This window comes from Castor canadensis, chromosome 2, assembly GCF_047511655.1.
Source record: "Castor canadensis chromosome 2, mCasCan1.hap1v2, whole genome shotgun sequence".
NCBI classification, from domain to species: domain Eukaryota; kingdom Metazoa; phylum Chordata; class Mammalia; order Rodentia; family Castoridae; genus Castor; species Castor canadensis.
Window position 1 is genome coordinate 110,711,099 of NC_133387.1, and position 21,449 is coordinate 110,732,547.

At 42.1% G+C, this 21,449-nt stretch overlaps 1 pseudogene; it reads right to left on the reverse strand.

The window, feature by feature from the left end:
• Nucleotides 1-19,695, reverse strand: part of LOC141418108 (ATP-binding cassette sub-family A member 13-like) — a 34,172-nt pseudogene extending 14,477 nt beyond the window's left edge.
• Between the last annotated feature and the right edge of the window lie 1,754 nt (nt 19,696-21,449).

A 21,449-nucleotide genomic window follows, 5' to 3' on the forward strand; every position in this document is an offset into this window, starting at 1 on the left:
TATTGAAAATATATTTCATATGAGATACTACAGAAACATCAGTTCTATTACATGTAATCATATATGATATAATCATAAAAATTTACTCTCTTTAAAATTTTTAATTTAAAATAAGACTGTGAGAAAGAGCCATTTTCTATGAAATTCCTAAATGATGCAAGACCCTTAAAAATTTAATGCACAAAGGGAATAACTAATGCTGACTTTGGCTCCAGCCCTGGCCAAAGCACTACTTCCAAGCACATCCCTAGCATAAGAGTCTAGGCTAAGCACCACTAGACAGCATGGCTGCACCAGGCCCTCATCTAATCCCCAGATAATTATCATTCCATTGTGAGAGGCCAGACTTTAGGCAATATCCCTCCAAAAGGACATTTTTTAAATTAATAATAAAAGAAGATGTAAATCAGACCAAGACCAGGCTGTGGTCACTGCAGTCTCTGAGCTCTGTGGCAAGGTAGAAAGTTCTCAGGAGATTTGCTGTGACCTCACACTACAAGACTGAATTTGATAGAGGGGATGAACCAGTTCGGGTTATGACACATACACACGTGCATGGAAATGTCACAATGAAACACCTTGTATAACTATTTTAAACAAACAAAACATCTTTTTTTTTTTCAAAAATGAGGACAAGAAGGTAAAATAGGTCCTGTCTAGGGATTGGTGCCAGTGGGAGGGGGAGGATATGAGGAAAGGGTGAGGAGGATGAATATGGTGGAAATACTATGTACTCACGTATGAAAATGGAAAAATGAGACCTGTAGAAACTGTTCCAGGAATGGGAGGAGGAGGGGTAAAGGAGAATTATGGAGGGGGTACATTCAGCTATGATATGTAAGAACTTTTGTAAATGTCACAATAATAAAAAAAATAAAAATTAGTGAATTTGATCAATATCAGCTTAACTGATCACATGATCATACAGCACCTTTAAGTTTTTAAATTGCTAATACTATTTGAAGCTTGGAAGTTTATCATTAGAACAACGGAGATCTCTTCTTCTATGTTTGACAGTAAGATCAAATGGTCCCATGTCCTGGTATAGTGTCCCCCCTTTCAAGGTACCTGCAAGTTCATAAGCCACTGTGAGATAAGAAAGGACTGCAGGAAAATGCAAGAACTTCATTTAAAAAGAAACCAGACAAGTAAAGCCCAGGACAACACAATTGTCTAAAAAAGAAACTGCAAATATTAACAATGACAGATGCTGTAGTAAACAGCTTTGAGAATTTAAATAATACAGGAAAGAGAAAACAAGCAAAACCACACAGTGCAGAAATCCCTGCTGGGGCGATGGTCTAGGCTTTTCATGTCACCTATTCTCCACAGGGTCAGGCAAACCCTCACAGTCAGTTCAGAAACCATCACTCACCAAAGCACTAGCTGTTAACACACTGGCTTTTACATACATCTCTGATTCTTTCTTAAGTTCCAGATGCACCAAGAAAAATAAACTAGATTTGTTCTCTCTGTTATCGTGGAATTATTCTCAATGACCCAACCTAAAACTGTCTTCTTTCTAATTGTCCTCAACTTTTAATATTAAAGTTGTGTGACTTCAGTGCATTAGTGATTCTAAGTAACACACTCTGCTTCCACATTGTGCCTTAAACAAAGGACTCAGCAAATCCACATTTAACAAGAGTCACAGGAAAAACTGAGGACAAAATGAATTATAATCAACACAAAGTTTTTATTTAACACAATGCATACGGTAATTACATAAAACATTTTTATTTTTTCTCTATTATCATGTTATTGTTGCCTGGAGGTACATTGTGACATTTACCAATATAGCAAATACATCACAGTTGAATTCACCCCTCCATCATTCTCCTTTATCCCCCTCCCCCATTCCTGGAATAGTTTCAACAGTTCTCATTTTTTTCATTTTCATACATGAGTGCATAATATTTTCACCATATTCATTCTCCTACACCTTTTCCTTATCACCCCTGCAACTGGTACCAACCCCCAAACAAGACCTGTTTTATCTTTCTGTTCTCCATTTTGGAAAAAGACGTTTTTGTTTGTTTAAAATAGCTCTACAGGAAGTTTCATGAGACATTTTAAAAGGTTTTTTCCTGGTACACTGTGCATGGTCTACCAGATTCTCATTCATTTCAGCTTACATTTTGAATGACTTTATTAATCTCTGGAGTGTTTAGTGTATAAAATATTTTTCTATGTAATAAATTTTTTATAAGGACCACATCAACACACCATTTGCAGACTGTAGAATTTCCTGATACAGCTTCAAGCAAAATGTGCTCTCATATAAAAAGAGAAAAAGAATGTATTACATGATACAGAATGCCCAGGTTGATAGCAAAATTCATTTACATATCCACAATACTTCACTTTTCAATCACCAATTTAGATAAATTTTTCATGATCTAACTCTGAACTTGTGAAGTAACAGAGGAATATCTATCATGTCCCTGTGCTCAGCAGCACTTGTCCCCTAAGAAACTTCAGAATGTTATTTCTGCCTCAGAGACATGAAAGAAAGGAAAGGAGGACTCTCACCTTTCCAAACTAAGTTGTCCATAAACATTAAGGGTGGGCATTTAAAAATGAAAGATTGGGAGGCAGGAAAGTGGAGCAATAAAGGAGAATGATGGAGGGGTAAATTTAACTAAGATATATTGTAAGAACTCTTATAAATGTCACAAAAATATGATAATAAAAATAAAATTTAAAAATATGAAAGTGCAAATTATTTTTAAAAATCTGGTTTTTGATCATGAAAATTCTCATTTCAACAATCACAAGATTACAAACAGAATTACTTTTTTCTTATGGAATCAGCATTACAAGTCGCTCCTGAAGTTTCTTGGATGGATTTATACAGAACTATTAAACTTGCTACTCTTGCTATATGAAAGCATGTTATTTTCACCAAAATATGTACCTCTTCATGGCGGCTCTCACCATTGTTGTAAGGCTAGTTGATTTCAATTAAGTTTACTTAAATAATTTATCTAAATTAATAGGTAACTTTTCACCATAATGACTAGAGAGTATCAAATATTATAAGGTTTTAAACTAACAAATATGCCAATAGAACTAATTCTTTACCCACAAAAAAACACTTAAAATGGAAATATTATCTTAGCTTTGGTATCATGATTTGTAATATCCAAGATATATAGAGGACTGCTGTGATCATTTTAAATGCTAATTTCAAATTCCCAAAATTCTCCACTTGAACATAAAAAAATTCCTTTTATTCCAAATACAATAAAATAGATGGAAACAAGCCCCTGAAATATGAATTAAGTGAATGACTACATAATACATTTTAAAGCATTAATTACAGAGCTTGATGTGTATTTTAACAAGTGATTCTTTAAGTTGCAAACTTAATATAGATTGGTAGCAATTCTTATTTTAGAAAAGACATAAATATTGTATGCACAGAACAAGAAATATGAAGCCTAGACATCTGCCACATGAGCTGAGTGAACTTGTGCAAGTCACTAAATGTTCTCTAAGCTTCTAGCATGTCTTTTGTAAGATGAAGTTACTGATATTACCTAATATTTCCTTTCACACCATTAAAATAAAACGCAATGTATGAAAGGGGTAACAAAAATTAGTTCTTGATGGATGGGTGGATGGATGGGTGGGTGGGTAAATGAATGGATGGTTGGATGGATGGATTGAATTAGAGAGACAATCAACATTCTCAAAAATCTCAAATATAAACCACAAGAGCAAATAGGAACTAAAGAAAGAGATAACAAAAACTGCTAAATACAAATAACATTGATGTGTGTTTCCACTACCAAATTGTTCCATCAGCTATCTGAATTACCCATCAGCTGTGGGATATACTGACCTACTGCTTCTATGGCAACTCTGAGGGTATTGTATCTGGCTTTTTTTCATGGTGGTACTGGGGTTTTAATTCAGCACCTCACTCTTGCTAGGAAGGCACTCTACCATGTGTCTGGCTCGTTTTTTTAAACCTCCAGTTCTACATAAGAGTCCCTCTGTCTTCAGTTCCAGTCTAGGCACAAAGTATATAAAGCTATATCTTGAATATGGCAGGAAGAACTCTCAGATAACCTTCTAGAACCCATGTCTTGTGTAGTCTCCTGTTCTTGAGTGAAGAGAGAACTTGTAAATGTGATAGATGCCATACCCAGGATTAGATTTCACAGACAAAAAGAAGAAAATTTGAAGATGTAGATAAATCCCTCAATCTGTTGGCTTGGAGCTTATTCAAGGGCTGAGCAATCAGCTATTTTGGCTGATCCATCAGGTAAACTCTTTAGAAGAGACTGGAAACATCAGTGACAGAGATGCTTCTGCTATCCTTGACATAATATGCATGAGCTTCACAGCAGCAAAGAAAAGAATTCTATAGACAACCACTGAGAAGCTGAGATTGAGCCCTGCCTAGCCTTCAACACTTTCACTCTATCCTGTGTAGACTGAGCAGAGGAGCAAGCACCTGGTGCTCACCTCCAGAAGCCACACCATGCTGAACATGGGTTGGTTTTAGCCACTAGAAAGTGGTGATTGGTTAGGTCACAGAGGAAACATTTATACCATTGTGCTAAGCAGCAAATGTGCATCATCTCCATTACTCCTCACAACAAACTTAGGGGGTAGATACTATTGTTCCCATGCCTCAGATGAGAAGAACATGATTCAGAGGCATGACACATGTGATCGAAGATGTACTACTTATTGGAAGCATGTGGCTGAACTGTTGGGAACCCAAAACACTTCCAGCGTGTTTAGTTTGCCTTTCTAATTAAAATGTATTGAAAATGGGCTGGAGATGTACCTCCAAGGTAGAGTCCCATCTTGGCATACATGAGGCCCTGGGTCCAATACCCATCATCACAGAAGAAGAGGGGGAGAAAAAGGAGGAGATGGAGAAGGAGGAGGAGGAGGAGAAAGAGGAGAAAAAGGGAGAAGAAGGAGAAAGAGGAGAAAAAAGGAGAAGGAAGAAGGAGAAGGAGAATTCAATTGAATAAGTATCCACTTGAACTGGGATTTCAAATTCTCTTTGCATGATACAGGCATTTTTCAAAGGCTAAAATGGTAATCATAGTCATCACCCTGGGCCCCTCACTAGTACTGCCTAGTTATAGGTGTGTTAAATGTTTCAGACTCAGTTGTTTGGTGACACCGTGGGAAGATTAGTCTGTGTTCAAGTGCACTGAGCCATTCCACAGCCAACTGCTATGCCAGCATTTAGTGACTATACTAAAAATGAAGAATAAAAACCTATACCAGTGTGTACCACTAGCCTTCTGCAGCTCTAATTATCATTAATAGAGCAGCTCTAATTATCATTAAACCAGTTAAACTAAATATGGATTACTATTGTCTTACTTGAAACCAAGAATGTTGAACTTTCCTTTGTCAACTTCCAAGAGTTCATTGACTCTTGGTAAATTAACAGACATGTTAGAATTACTAAGGAAAGATGCTTGGTCCTTGCAAACCAGTTTCATCACAGACTGGAAAGAACCAAAGACTGAACTTCTAGCTTGGCCATTTTGTGGTACCTGAGCCTGTAAGAAAAAATACAGTAATTTAAAACAGTTTTCCCACAGACTTCAGAAAGCACAGTCCCTTCTTTGACTATATGTATGAGATATTAAACAAGTTAAAAGGACAGAATATCTGCTTTATTCTTTTCTGTCCTAGGGATGCCATCCCAATTGCTGCAATGATTTTGCTGGTCAATATGCTTGATAGAAGAGAAAATTGTCACACACATGTGCACATACATATACACACATGCACATGCATATATACATGTATGCATATACACACACAAACACACACATGCACTACACATACACACATTTAAGCATACACACACACCAGTGAGTCTTTTTTGTTTGACGAGTAATGAAATGTTCATCTATAAAGTAATATTAACTAACGTCTCATTTTGTGCTTATCCTGCCAAAATAGCCTTATACTTGACAGCTGTCTGAATTATCCATCATACTGACACCACCTCCAAGGAAACTGAGCACATTGCTATCTGGCTCCTCATTCTACTTCTCCAACTCTGTATAATCCCACACTTTCTCCATCCCAAGCAAAGAGATTTCAAGCAAAAACTAATATCAAGTCACTAACTTAATTTAAGTTTGTATTTGCATTAACAGAAAATGATCTGTAATTTGTAATCCAATTATTTATATGTAAATAAACATCTTAAGACTATTGAAAGCAATTTGCTCTCTGAATTAAGTTAAACAGGCCCTTAAAATCTCATTTATGCTAATAATTGACTTAGTAATCTCTTACTTCATAGACAAAGCATGAATTTTCCCAGCCCCCACATGGTGGGATATGGATCAACTTCATGTCTTTTACCCAGTTTACATGCAGATGTCGGTCCTTATTCTGTCACACTGTTGCCTCCAAAGTCATCAAAAGGTATTTCTGTCCTCATACTTGCTTGTACAATACAAATTCTAGATGTTGGAAAATAAATAAGGGCAAAAGAAAAAAATGTAAAGAAAGAGAAAACTCAAACATATCCCTGGGGACAAAGATCAAGCACACACTTGTTCAAAGTCTGCAATATCTAGCCAGGCAGTAATTTTAAGTGTGTAAAGAAATTCAGGAAGGTATTGGAAGATGTGCTGGACTCTAGCAAGTATGGAACTAAGGCAGGAAATGACACCCAACAGAGTGTTGAGAAAGCCACTTGCTTCAGAAGGTATAAGAGTCTTACAGGACAAGAAGAAAAAAGCAAGAAATAACCAACACTATTTTTACTCTCACAAGCAACTTTGAACAGTGAAAACTTGGTTGTTTGATTTTATTTCTCTTGAATTTCAGAGACAAGCTTGTTGAATTCTATAAAAATCCTCCTTGTTAGAGCAGGAACAACTGCCTTTTTTTTTGAGCACATTAAATTGTACCAGTTTCTGTTAAAATGTAAGCCAAGAACAAATGTAATCTATGGCTAAAATTCAAAACATTTCCAGAATATTTCTTTGTGTCTTTGGGGTGACAATGGTGGAAATTTGAGAAGTGGCTCAAAATCAAACAATGCTTTTATGTGAGGCAATTTACATTTATCTGTTGCTTCTCCAGTGAATTCAAACAATCACACATGGCCCTCAATCCTCCTAACACCTTGGGGATGTGTGTAGTACACTCATTTTGTGATGAATGGTATCCTGAGGTCTCCCTGTCAAAGAGGTGCAGAAATTTAACCTGGGTTCTTTAAAACCATCAGTGCTCTTTAAGCCTACCTGTGCTGTCAGCATCTGACACATTATGGATCTTACAGTTTCATATACTTAGTTCTAGAAGGTAAATTACACAGAGGCAGGGCTTCTTTCTGTATTGATAATTTATGTAGCTAATGGAAATGAAACAGCAGCTAGCAATATTAGTTGCACAAATTGCTGTGGAAAACAATATGGAGGTCCCTCAAAAAAAAAAAAAAAGCTACCATATAATCCAGCAATACCACTCCTAGGCATATATCTGAATAAAAAAAATGTACTGAAAATGTGCTCCAGAATCTGATAGAGCCATTTGCACAGCCATGTTTACCGCAGCACTTTTACAATTGCCGAGGTTTGGAAGCAACCCACATGCTCCTGAACTGATGAATGATTAAGAAAACATGGTATTTATACACACTGGAGTTTTATTCAGCCACATAGAACAATGAAATTAAGTTGCTTACAGGTAAATGGATGGAACTGGAGAATTTCATGTTAAGTGAAGTAAGCCAGGGTCAAAAAATCAAAGGTCCCATGTTTTCTCTCATACATGGAAGCTAGACCTGCAAGTTAAATAGATATATAGACATGTATATGATCATATATATGTATGTGTATATATATGTATATATATATATTTACATGTATATATATATACATATATATATATATATATATACATATATTTACACACACACACACACTCACACAAAAACAAAACAAAATTGTATCAGTGAGTCTGTCTGAAGGGACTGTAGGAGGTGGGAGAGGGAAAGAAAATGTTAGAGAATGAAAAATATTGAAACAACCCATCTATACATGAAAATAATATAATATACTATAAGCTGTTGAATATTAGGGGAGCATGGTGACAGAGAAAGAATAAGTAATAGGAAGGGGGTCAATTTGATTAAAGCATGATTTATACAGGCCTGGAATACCAAGGCGAAACCCCCTTGGACTTATCAATATGCACTTAATTAAAAACTGAAGGGTAGGAGGGAAAATAATTTTTTTCTGGGGGTGGGTCACAGTGTGGGAGGGTGGACACAAGGAAAGGGAGAATGAGGGTGGATATGGTGGATGTGTGTTATATCCATACATGAAAACAGAAGAATGAAAACTGTTGAAATTATTCTAAGAAGGGGAGAGAAGGAAAGAGGGGAATGATGGATGGGGAAAATCCAACTAAGATCTATTGTAAGCACATATATAAACATTACAATGTATCCCCCTGTACAACTATTATATGCTAATAAAATCATTAGAAAATTAGTTACACAATAAGTAATAGTTGGTGAATGGATAAATTAGTGAATACCACCTCTTTCCACAGGTGGAAAAAATCAGAGTGAGTCTCCTCCTTCTGTATGCCATTTGCATACAGATTTTTTTAGTTTTCCAGACCAAAGTGAGAAACTCAGTGGTCTCAGCTTCTTATTTGGGCTTATTAGGGTTTGCTCCTGATGCTCAGCTGCTGGTTTTGCAGCTGACTTGTGGGGCTTAGAGCTTCCAGTTCCATACTTCACAGACATGCTTTGTTAATCATGAAAGGATTTTGTTTGTGAACACAATAGGGACAACTCAAGCAGGAAAAGGTGTATGGTTTTTGTCAGCCTTTCTGCTCACCTTTGGAATTACAGCTGTGACTTAGAAGTGGCACAGTATGACCTGTCTCATGGTAGGGTGTGATTGGGATGCAGTCATGGTACTGATGGAAGGTGCAGTGTTAATATACCAAAGTATGTTGTATAAAAGGCTTCAGGAATTCATCACCAGCTAAGCAAGACAGAAAAATGTGAACTTGGGTGAACTGCCCCTTGCCACCATTCTGCAGCCTGAACAGCAGTTGGTCTCATTCCTTGCAGAACAAAGCCCACTGTCCCTTATCTCCCACCACCTCCCTTTGCCCGCCCCTAAGCCCTTGCTTCAGCAGCTGGTCTCATCCCTTGCAGAACAAAGCCCCACTATCCCTCATCTCCTGCCACCTCTTTTTGTCCGTCCCTAGCCCTTGCTTTCTCCCAAGTGCTACTTAAGGCCAGACCCGCCAAGAGAAGCTGCTACACCATTTTTTCTCGGTCAGCCAGCCTGCTTATTAAACTTTTGGACATGAGATACCTCTCATGAGCCTCCTTTGTATGCAATCTGTGGCGTTTTCCTAACATTTTGGTGCTGAAACCTGGAACTAGGTGAGCTTCCGGTATTGATCTTGCTCTCCCAATTAGTAAATTCAGGCCCTCCCAATATACACTGTGCTCCCAAGCCTACTTTGGCCACAGGCAGACATCCCCTATAGAGGGGTGCCTGGATGGGGGATTATACCGGCCTGCCAAAGCCACATAGGTGGGAGCTGTCTTCCTTAAGCCTGGATAAACTTACTGGGATTTGAGCTGCTTTGCCAGGACCCCTGATCACAGACTAGTGCCACCATTGCCACTCTCACTCACAGCAAACCTCCTCAAGGCCAGTGCACTCCCATTACTCACCCACCACCAGTTGATTTCCTCGGTCCTCCCTTGGTGAGTTTCCTTGCACTGTCGCACCATGAGTCATGGTTCTCTCTCTCTCTGTCTGTCTGTCTCTCTCTCCCTCTCTCTCTCTCTCTCTCGGTTGGTCAAAATCCTAGTACTAGGTCTTGGCTCACTCCCCCCAGGAACTGGATTCCTGGGACATGGACAATCCTCTTAGTGAAGATATTCCCTTGAGGTCCTCCACTCCTCTGTTTCATTCAGGAAAGCAATATCTTGGAGATGCCCACCATATTCTTCCTCGGACTGGGTCTCACCATGGGGACTGGACCTTCCAAAATTCCTTCAGACACTCCTCTGGGCTGCCTACTGGCCAACCTTGAGCCCTTACAGCTCTCACCTGATCTCAAAGCCCAAAAACTCATTTTTCTTTCCAATCAGGCTTGGCCACAATACCAATTGGACAATGACTCAAAATGGCCATTTAATGGCCAAGATTCTCAGGGATATCTATAACTGCTGCAAATGCACTGGAAAATGGAAGGAGATTCCCTATGTCCAGGCCTTCTCTTACCTCCACTCTAAACCTTCTCTCTGTACCTCTTGCTCCCCTGCCTAGGTCCTTCTGGCTAAAAAGACCCCAACTACCTTCCCTTACTCCAACGCTTTCCCTTCTTTCGATCCTGCTGATGAGCCTCTGCCTTATCAGACACAGGCTGCCATTGTTCAACCATTGGCCCCCACCCCTCCTTCCGCTGCTCCTTCTGCCCCTCATTTCGTGGCTTACCCCGCCCCTCCGCCCACCCCTTCCTCCACTCCTCCCTCTGCTTCTCCTTCCCCCTACCCTCCTACCAATTCAGAACCATCGGATCCCCTGAGTCCCCCACACACTTGCTCTCATAAAACCCCCAGCCAACTGGTTTCCCTCTACCCCCTCCGAGAGGTGGCTGGAGCCGAGGGTATCATGCGAGTTCATGTTCCCTTTTCTCTCACAGACCTGTATCAAATTGAAAAATGCCTTGGTTCCTTCACCACTAACTCTGACTCTTACATTAAAGAATTTCAATATTTGGCCCAATCTTATAGCCTCACCTGGCATGACATTTATACCTTCCTCTCCTCAACCCTCCTCCCAGAGGACAGACGAAGGGTCTGGGATGCTGCTAAGACACATGCAGATGAGATTCACTGCACCATCCCTGCTCATCCCGTGGGAACACTGGCAGTTCCAGAGACAGAACCCCATTGGGACTATCAAACTAATGGCACAACTTCCAGAGACCAGATGATCACTTGCCTAGTGGCAGGGTTAAAGAGGGCTGCCTAAAAGGTTGTTAATTTTGATAAATTCAGGGAAATTCAACAAGAGAAAAAAGAAAATCCAGCCAGTTTCTTGTCCCGACTCACAGAGGTGCTATGACACCATACCAAAGTTGATCCTGAAACACAAGATGGGACAATTATTCTTATGACCCATTTTATCTCTCAGTCAGCCCCAGATATAAGAAAAAAGCTAAAACAACAGAAAATGGTCCTCAGACTCCACAGGCTGAAATTTTAAATGTGGCTTTTAAGGTTTATATATATATTTTTTTAATTTAGGGCCTGGGCATTCCAGGCTTTTATTTTTATTTTTATTTTTTTATTATTCATATATGCATACAAGGCTTGGGTCATTTCTCCCAAGCCTTAATTACCATAAGGAACAGCAAAGGGCTGATAAGGAGAGGAAAGATAAGACTGAATTCCAGATGTTGGCCCAAGTCCTTTAACAAAACTCCTCAGCTTCCAACTCACAAGGCCAGGGAAAATCCTGAACACCTCCTGGCCCAAATTTTCAGTGTGGCCTTGAGGGACACTGGGCCCATGCCTGTCCTAAGATACGCTGCCCACCAGGACCATGTCCTAAGTGCAAACAAGAGGACCACTGGGCGAGGGACTGCCCCTCCACCTCTCAAGGTGGGAGGGCTAGACCCCTTCAATGTTCCTCCTCCCTAACTGATTTCCTAGGACTAGCAACCACGGCAGAAGACTGATGGAGCCCGGGACTCCCATGCCCGATGACTATAACTTCAGGGGAGCCCAGGTTAATGGCCATAATTGATGGTAGGCCTATCTCTCTCCTCATAGACACTAGTGCCACTTTTTCTGCCTTGCCAGATTTCTGGGAACCCACCAAGCCTTCTTCATCCTCCATAGTCAGGGTGGAGTGAACACCCACCCAGCCCTTAATGACTCTTCCTTTAACTTACATACTGGGAGATAACCTCTTTACCCATTCCTTCCTAGTGCTACCTAATTGTCCCACTCCACTCTTAGGTAGAGACATTTTAACAAAATTTCAGGCCACCCTCACCTTACATCCATTCCCACAAAAGCCGTGACCCATCAACCCCTCATCTCCAGCCTCGTGGTCCCTCCTCACCATCATAGGTGCCTTGCTTCCACAAGCTTCTCCCAGCTCCTTGCCCTTACCAGCAACATTGGTGAGCCCCATTGTATGGGATCTCAAAAACCCCTCTGTTGCTTTACATCATAAGCCAGTTGTCATTACTCTCAAAGATCCTTCTACTTTCCCAAACCAATCTCAATATCACATCTCTCTAACCCACCTACAGGGTCTAAAGTCTATTATCTCAGAGCTTCTTGCTAAGGGCCTGCTCCACCAAACTCACTCTTCCTACAACACTCCTATTCTACCTGTAAAAAAGCCTAATGGGTCTTACCACTTGGTACAGGATCTCTACTTGATCAGTGCAGCAGTGACTCCTATACACCCAGTGGTGCCCAACCCCTACACTCTACTGTCTCTCATCCCCAGTACCACCACCCATTTCACAGTCCTGGACCTAAAAGATGCTTTCTTCAGTATCCCAGTCCACCCATGGTCCCAAAACCTCTTTGCCTTCACCTGGACTGATCCAGATTCTCATACTTCCCAACAATTAACCTGCACTGTTCTGCCTCAGGGGTTCTGGGACAGTACCCACCTTTTGGGCCAAGCTCTGGCTAGGGATTTCCTTACCCTCCATCTCTCCCAGAGTAAACTCCTCCAGTATGTAGATGACCTCCTGCTCTCCAGCCCCTCACTTGAGGATAGCCAACAACACACCGCCCTCCGACTTAATTTTCTGGGAAAAAAGGGATACCGGGTGTCCCCTAACAAGGCTCAACTGTCTCTCACCCAGGTAACTTACCTGGGCCTGTCTATCTCCCCTACTCATAAGGCCATCACCCTAGATCATAAGGCCTTGTTAGCCTCTCTCCCGGCCCCCACCACAAAGGCTAAAATTCTCTCCTTTCTTGGCCTGGAAGGCTATCACAGTGCCTGGGTACCCAACTTCAGTCTAATGGCCAAACCTCTATATGAGGCATCCAAGGGCCCCATCCAAGAGCCCCTGGACTCCTCTTGGCCTGTGTCAGGCTATTTCAAGTCTCTCTTACAAACCCTGTTACAAGCCCCAGCTCTTTGCCTGCCAGACCTCACTCATTCTTTTTTTTCCTTTATGTCTCTGAGAGGCAAGGGTTTGCCCTAGGAATTTTAGGACACAACATAGGGCCCTCCTTTGCTCCAATAACATAACTCTCTAAATAATTAGACCCCACAACCAGGGGGTGGGCCCCATGCCTTAGGGCCCTGGTGGCTGCCTCTCTCCTAATTCAAGAAACTAAGAAGCTTACCTTTGGGTCCCCCCTTACTGTTTGCTTCCCCCATAGCCTCTCAGAACTCCTCACATATGAGGGTCTTTACTCTATGCCCCCCTCCCATATCTTATCCCTCCAGGTGGCCTTGGTTGAGGATCCCACCCTAATGTTCATCTCATGTCCCCCACTTAATCTAGCCACTCTTCTTCCTCTCTCTTCAACACCCCTAGTTCACTCCTGCCCCAAGATCCTTGAAGAGCTCCTCCCCTGCCCAGACCACATTCAGGAGGGCATCCCTTTTCAGGCTGACTACACTTGGTTCATTGATGGCAACTTCTTTGTTCACAATGGACAGCGAATGGCTGGATATGCTATCGTATCTGATTCTGCCATCACTGAGACATGCCCTCTCCCTTTGGGTACTACTTCCCAAAAGGCAGAATTGACTGCCCTGGCCAGAGCCCTAACCCTGGCAAAAGACAAAACTGTCAACATTTACACTGACTCTAAATATACATTTCACACTTTATTGTCCTACTCTGCAATCTGGAAGGAAAGGGGATTCCTAACTACAAGAGGAACTCCCATTATCAATGCTGCCTTAATATCCCAGGTCTTAGAGGCTTCACACCTTCCTTCCCAGGCAGGCATTACTCATTGCAAAGCCCACCAAACTGACTCTTCCATAATTACCACAAAAAATAACTGAGCGGATACAGAGGCCAAACGAACAGCCCTCCAAACTGCACCACAATTAGCCATGTACCCCCTTAACACAGCTTCCTCCTCCCCCACTAAACTCTCTCTCCCCCGCTTCTGAAGTTAAAACTCTTCTGTCCTATTTACATATGCTTTTTCATCCTAATCTTCATGCTCTTTACACCTTTCTCCACCAATCCCTTTCCCTATCTCCAGGAGACATACAATACCTTAAACAGATTACCCAATTCTGCTTGATCTGCCAGGGCACAAACCCTAACTCCAATGTTAGATCCCCTCCCTCTCCTACCCACCAAGACAGAGGATGACTCCTGCAATGGACTGGCAGGTGGACTTTACCCATATGCCCCCAGTAAAGAAAATTAAATACCTCCTGGTACTGGTAGACACCTCCACAGGAGGGTAAAAGCCTTCCCTACAACTAACAAAAGGGCCTCCACAATAACAATTCTGGTCACAGATACTATCCCATGGTTTGGCCTCCCAGCCTCCCTGCAATCAGACAATGGGCCTGAGTTTGTTTCCTCTATTTCCCAAAGCCTCTGGGCCCTTCCAAAAAGACCACTCCTGCTCAGCCCCTTCGAGCTCCTCTATGGCTTCCCACTCCTACCTATCATGGTTCAGCCAAATCCCCCCAACATTTTCCCCACTCTCCTCAATCCTCTCCTTACCTTTCTTCGCTCTCTCCTTTGGTCTCATGCTCATGATCAATTGCCACAGCCCACTGACGCCACCAAAATAACTCCCTCCCTCCAAATGGGAGATCTGGTTTATTTAAAAAGTACAACCACATCCAGCCACTTACAGGAAAAATGGAGAGGCCCATTTAAGGTCATCCTCACCACATCCACAGCTACTAAGTTAGCAGGATTCCCTTCCTGGGTACACATTTAAAATCTAAAGTTGGCAGCCCCACAAACAATCTACCAGTCTGTCCTTACAGAACCAACAAAAGTGAAGATCTCCTGCCTCCCTAAGGTCTCAGAAGATGGAGACACACCCACTGAGACTCCCAGAAAATAAAATAAAACCCTATGCCCAGGGATCTAACATCCCACCTATTAACTCTTTATATTTCTCCTCTCCCATTCTTTCCTGTCAGTGCCTGCCCACACTTTTATTCCTTCCTGTATAACCTCTACTGAGACTTTAGATTTCCCACCTCCTAATATGATTAGTCTTCCTCCCTTCTCATACCTTCTCTACCCCTATTTTATAAATTAGATATCTGATCTCCATCTCCAGGGTACACTCTCAGACTTTACTCCTGAAGAAATCTACTCATTTTCCCACCTACTCTTCACCTTACTGTAAATCACTCCACCTATGCTTTCACTCCATCCCTTCCTGTGGGTAATTCTTGTCCTTGTCCCCATTCTCCTGAGTGTTGGCCTGCAGGCAACTTCTCCCCCTGAATGGAGATAGCCCCATCACACAGCTCTCTGCCTCAGGTACCACTGATTGCCCTATACAGGGATGTTCCTCTACAATCACTATTTCTGTTAACCTGCAGTCTGTATCCCCCACTTACAACCCCTTTGTCTGCTTTCAATATGACCAAAGTAGAGACTATTGTAAAAATGGTGACATCACCTGAGAACATGACCTGCCCCCCGCCAGCCAGAAGCAGCAGAGGATCAAACTGCGTCCCAATACCCAACCCTTTTCTTCTCTCTCTCTCTTTAAGAAACAAAAAATGGGTGAATGATAAGAACTGCCCCTTACCACACCATTCTGCAGCCTGAGCTGCAGCTGGTCTCATCCCTTGCAGAACAAAGCCCACTGTCCCTTATCTCCTGCCACCTCCTTTTGCCTGTCCCTAGCCCTTGCTTTCTCCCAAATGCTACTTAAGGCCAGACCCCCCAAAAGAAGCTGCTGAGCCATTTTTTCTCAGCCAGCCAGCCTTCTTATTAAACTTTTGGACATGAGATACCTCTTGTGAACCTCCTTTGCGTGTGGTGTGTGGCATTTTCCTAATAGATATCACTGTAGATTTTGGACTGCTCTCCCAATTCTGAGAAATATCACATATGAATCAATTTTCATAGAGCTGTGCATGCAGAAAAAGGTAGGTAATAAATAGGAACTGTCACTATTAATGGTGGTATCATCTTTGCTGTGTCTGGGAGACTGAATCCAATCTAATCTTTCATCCTCTAAAGAAATCTTGGCATGGATGATGGCCCTTGTCAAAGTAATTATTTGGGCCCTTAGAAGCACCAATTTCAAATCAGAGACCTTTTATTGTGCATAATAGAGCAGTCACTACAAAACTGACTCATTGATGGAGCTGTATCTGTTTCCCAAAAGGCACATAATGAAGTTGAAAGGGGGAACTGTGGTGAGGAAATGCAAAACTAAGCTCTTTTGGCAAGTTAGCTGGAAGTATTAATTCCATCAAAACAGAGGGGGTTCACAAATTATGGTGAAATTTAGGAAATATTTACCCTTTTCCTCCAGGATACAAAGTGCACTCATTCTGAAAATTAGTATCTGTTTTGGAGTGTGTGTGTGTGTGTGTGTGTGTGTGTGTGTGTGAAATCTAACAGTTACCTGATAGATGGAGTGATCAAAAGGGGAATGGCTGGAGCAGCAAATCTACCCTTTCCTGACCCCAAGACAGTTCTCCCAGACATGGAGCCCCCATACCCACTTTGCTATGCTAAAGCCCTGAGCCTTCCTAATTAACTCCAATGTTGTAACATGCCCCTAATGAGAATACAACAGAACTCAGAGCAAGACCGTTCCCCAAGGTTAGGGAGTGAGGTCGCTATAACTGTAAGTCAAGGCCAAGAGGAGGAACTTCTAGGAGGACAGCCTTCATGCAGGACCAGAGCTGGACCTGCATCACCACAGTGGGACCACCTGGGAAGTATTGGGCTGGAACTCCTCTCACCTTCCATGTTCAGCTCCTCACTGGAGCTGTTACCATCTTACATCCCTCTGACCCTTTCCTGAATGGAGAGCAGGGAATGAGCTGGTGTCCTTTGGTGAGCCAGGCCAGGTTGTCTGAGAAACCTAACTGAGGGCGACAGGAGATGCCAGAACAGAAAAAAACAGAAGACCAAACATGCATAAAGCTGGGGCCAGGCAAACTGTGTGCTCGGATGGAGACACACCAGCCCCCTCCACCTCCAGGGAGTTTATTATACACAGCAGCAACACAAGGTGGAGAGGCGATTCTCAGGGGAGGGGGTGTGACACTGTAATCCTCGGGAATGGGAGAAACCTGTGACAGCTTCTCTTTGAACATAAATATCTTAGGAAAAACAGCTGTACTGCATCTTGCCCACTTCTGCAGCTGAGGCTGTGCCAATCCAAGCATGCAATTACTGAGCATAACTATACTTGCTCCCTTCTGCAGTTTGGGGCTGTGCCAAACTCAAACCCACAGCTTATTCTGTACACCTGTTGGCTCCCAACACTGTCCAGAGACTTGAGGCAGCTATGTGCCCCCACTTTCCAGAGGGTCTTCTTGGGGTATTTACAAGTGTCACATCGATTGACAGGACAGAGGCCATAGTCCAAGTCTATAGAGAAGTGGGGGCCATGATGGGGAGGGGTTGGCACCTATGTTGACAGCTCAGGCATGATCTCAGCTCAACCAGCTGCCCCAAACATTCCAGAAAGCTGGCCCTTAGTGAGGAAGGAAACCTGGCAACTCAGGCTCAGTGGTGTTTTTTGCTGTTGGTCCTTCCTTACTGCTAGAAATATTCAATCATGAATCAGACACACACATTGGAAAGTTGATGGGCAAGGCAAAATTTACTTCTGTAAAAGGATGAGTATGTCTCTGAGCAAAATTAGGCAAGCCAGAACACACACACAGGGGTGGAAGGACTGCCTCCTTTTATCTATGATGCAGGACTGCTGCCCCTTGCTCTAAGGGAGGGAGCTTGGGTTCACAAGTCTTCATGATTGATTAAGGTTGAAGTTTAGGGGCGGGCACAGGGGAAGGGCAGACACGATTGTAGAACATGACAGAAAATTAATTTGGTTGGTGTACTCAAAGACGAAGAGGTGACCCGTAAGTTGGGAATTTCTAGGATTCTGGGGAAACTGAGGCCTGAAATGACTGTTTGACCTAAAATAGTATATAACTAACTCATGGGCCAAGGGGACCTTGAAGCAGAGATTACTTTGGACAGTGATTATCCTAAAACTAGCAGTTTGAGTTTTAGGACATCCAATGACAATTCTCTGCTTAAAGGCAGAAATTTTATAGCTAGACGACATGCTAATGAGCACATAGACAACTGGGGAAATTAGCTAATATCCACACAATGACAGATATATTTCATAGTGTGGTACTATCAGGTGTGGGAAGAGGGTCAAACCCAGGACCTGGAGATTAAGAGTCTCATGCTCCACTGACTGAGCTAGTCCTTTGACAGAAAAGACCCAATTTAGTTGATTTTCACATCACTCAATGTATAGATTGCCACAAATGTCATGTCAAATGCCCATCTCCAAGAACACCCCTCAAGGTCTTCTGAACCTCCCTTTAGTCTGACAAGGCCAACTGTGAGCCCCAGCCCCAAGGTCAGAGAGCAGGTGACAGAGAGGTGGCTGAGGCTGCTACAGAGTTACTGGTTGTTGATGTCATGCTGCAAATAATATAGCTGGCCATGAGCCGTCCATGAATTCAACCAACTCAGAGACCGAATATAAAAAAAAAAAAAAAAACTACATCTATACTGACTTTTCCCTTGTCATTGTTTCCTAATATTATAGTAGAACTATTTACACAGTATTTACTGGGTATTAGGTATTACAAGTAATCTAGAGATGATTAAAAGTATGTGAAATGTTATGCATTGGTTTTATGCAAACACTACACTATTTTATATAAGGGATTTGTTCATCCTTGGAGTTTAGTACCAAAGGGGATCCTGGAACCAATACCCTATATAACAAGGCTAGGATAATTGCACGGGTCACTGTGTACTCATCAGCACAGCCAGGAAGCTGCTCCTCTGCAGAGTTCAACATGCCACAGTTGCCCTCTCCACGTACTTTGTAAATGAAAGTCTTCATGTTCAGGTTTCAACTCATTGCCACAATCAGAAGATGCACTTGAGAACCAGGCAAGCCACAGAGTTCCCACATAGCAAAGCAAGACTGTTTTAACCTCAGGAAATGTCAGCAGGAGATAAAGAGTGTCTTGGTCACACTTTCCAGACAAAGCTAAGGTGAGGGCACTGGAGAGAACCTGTTTCAAAGATAAGGATCAGAGGTGAGCACACCTAGGACCTTTCGAGCATCAGCCTCAGTCTCAGCTTCCTCAAGGATAATAGCCTGGGAGTCCATGTTCCCACTGTGCTGAAGACTCACCCCACACACTTTGGAGTCTGTGTTAGTCAGCTTTGTGTCATTGTGACAAAATACTTCAGATAAACAACTATAAGGAAGAAAAGTTTATTTGGGTTCATGAGTTCAAATTTTTCAACTGAAGTCTGTGGTGAATTAGTGAGGTGGAAAATCGTGGTTGGAAGCCCATGACAGAATAAGCTGCTCACCTCCTGGAGGTCAGGAAGCAAAGGAGGCTAGGGTTCCAATGTTCTCTTCCCCTAGGCCCCACCTCTTACAGGTTCCACCACATCCCGGTAGTGCTGGAGCTCAAGCTTAAACATATGCGCCTTTGGGAGACATTCAAGATCCAAACTATAGCAGAGCCCCACTCTGTTCTGTTTGCAACATTTTGAGTGGAAATGTTTCAGAAACCACACACACATCATCCTCTGATTGCTTATGTAGCTTTCCCTTGTTTGAGGGCACAGACACTCTCATCCCTCTCATCCGAGTCCTACCCACTCCACCCCACACTCATGGTTAGTGTCTGAGTCTTGTTTTTCTGATATTAAGTCTTACCCTTTGCTTTCAGTTTATCAGCTGACTGTTAACATTTCACTGTTAGCAGTCTGAAACTAATATATTTTGCCCCCTCCATTTGTAGATTGAGAGCAGAATTACCAAGTTTGTCATACTTTTTTATAAAGGAAAAGCAAATAAAATGCAGAAGGAGGCACCAAGTAGTCTGTACTGTACCTAGTTTATTAGTATCATATACCACATTCAGGGGCTCTGAGGTGCATCTTCCTGGGCATGTCTTTCACTTCATGACTTTTGTAATAAAATTATAAAGAGAAGAGAAAAACAAATATACTTCCTACTGTATTCTTATACTTTTGCTGGGTATGATATCTGTGACATATTCTACTCAAGTCAGGACTAAGTGTGAACTCTAGTGACAGGAGATACTGTTGAATTTTTAGGAGCCCTGTGATCAGGCAGGGCTCATTGAATACTTCCATTGCCATAAAATGCCCAAAAGAAAAAAAAAAAAGTATTAAGAGATAGTGTGTGTTTATACCAGTGGGAGGGGGAAAGAGGTGGGAAAAGGGTATGGGAAGTTGAATATGGTATAAACCCTGTGTAGACATGTATGGGAATGGAAAAATGAGACCTGTTGAAACTATTCCAGGAATAGGGGAAAGGGAGATAAAGGAGAATGACAGGGAAGGTGAATTCAACTATGACATATTGTAACAACTTTTGTAAATGCCACACTGTACCCCCCCACTTAGCACAATAATAATAATAATAATAAAATGAGATAGTGTGGTATATTAGTCAGGATTCCCTAGGGAAACAAAAGTAAGAGTGTGTGTGGGTGTGGGTGTATATGTATGTATGTATGTATGTGTGTGTGTGTGTGTGTGTGTGTGTGTGTGTGTGTGTGTGTGTAATTCATCTTCAAAGTAAGGAAAAAAAACACACATGCAGATTTATTTTAAGGAATAGGCTCATGCAGCTGTGGGGACTAACAGACACAAAATCTGCACAGAGGACCAGTAAGACAAGAACCCAGGAAGGAGCTGATGTTGCAGCTCAAATCCGGAGACCACCTAAAGGCAGAATTCCTTCTTCCTTGGGGGTCCTCAGTCTCTTTTTCTCTCAAGGCCATCAGTGGATCTACTGAGGCCCATCACACCAGGGTGAGCAATCTGCTTTGCCTAGTATCTGCTGATTTTTAAAGCTAATGTTATCTGAAAAATAGCTTCATGGGGACATTTAAAATAATGTTTGCTTCAATGACAAATGTTGGTGAGCATGTGAGGGAAAAGAAACCCTCATACAGTGATGATGGGAATGTAAATTAGTACAACCACTATGGAGGACAGTATGGAGGCTCTTCAAAAAACTAAAAACAGAACTGCCATATGATCCAGCAATACTACTCTTAGGGATATACCCAAAGGAATGTAAGTCAGGATACAATAAAGATAACTGCACACCTAGTTTGTTGCAGCACTATTCACAATAGCCAAGCTATGGAAACAGCCAAGATGTCCCACTACTGATGAGTGGATTAAGAAAATGTGGT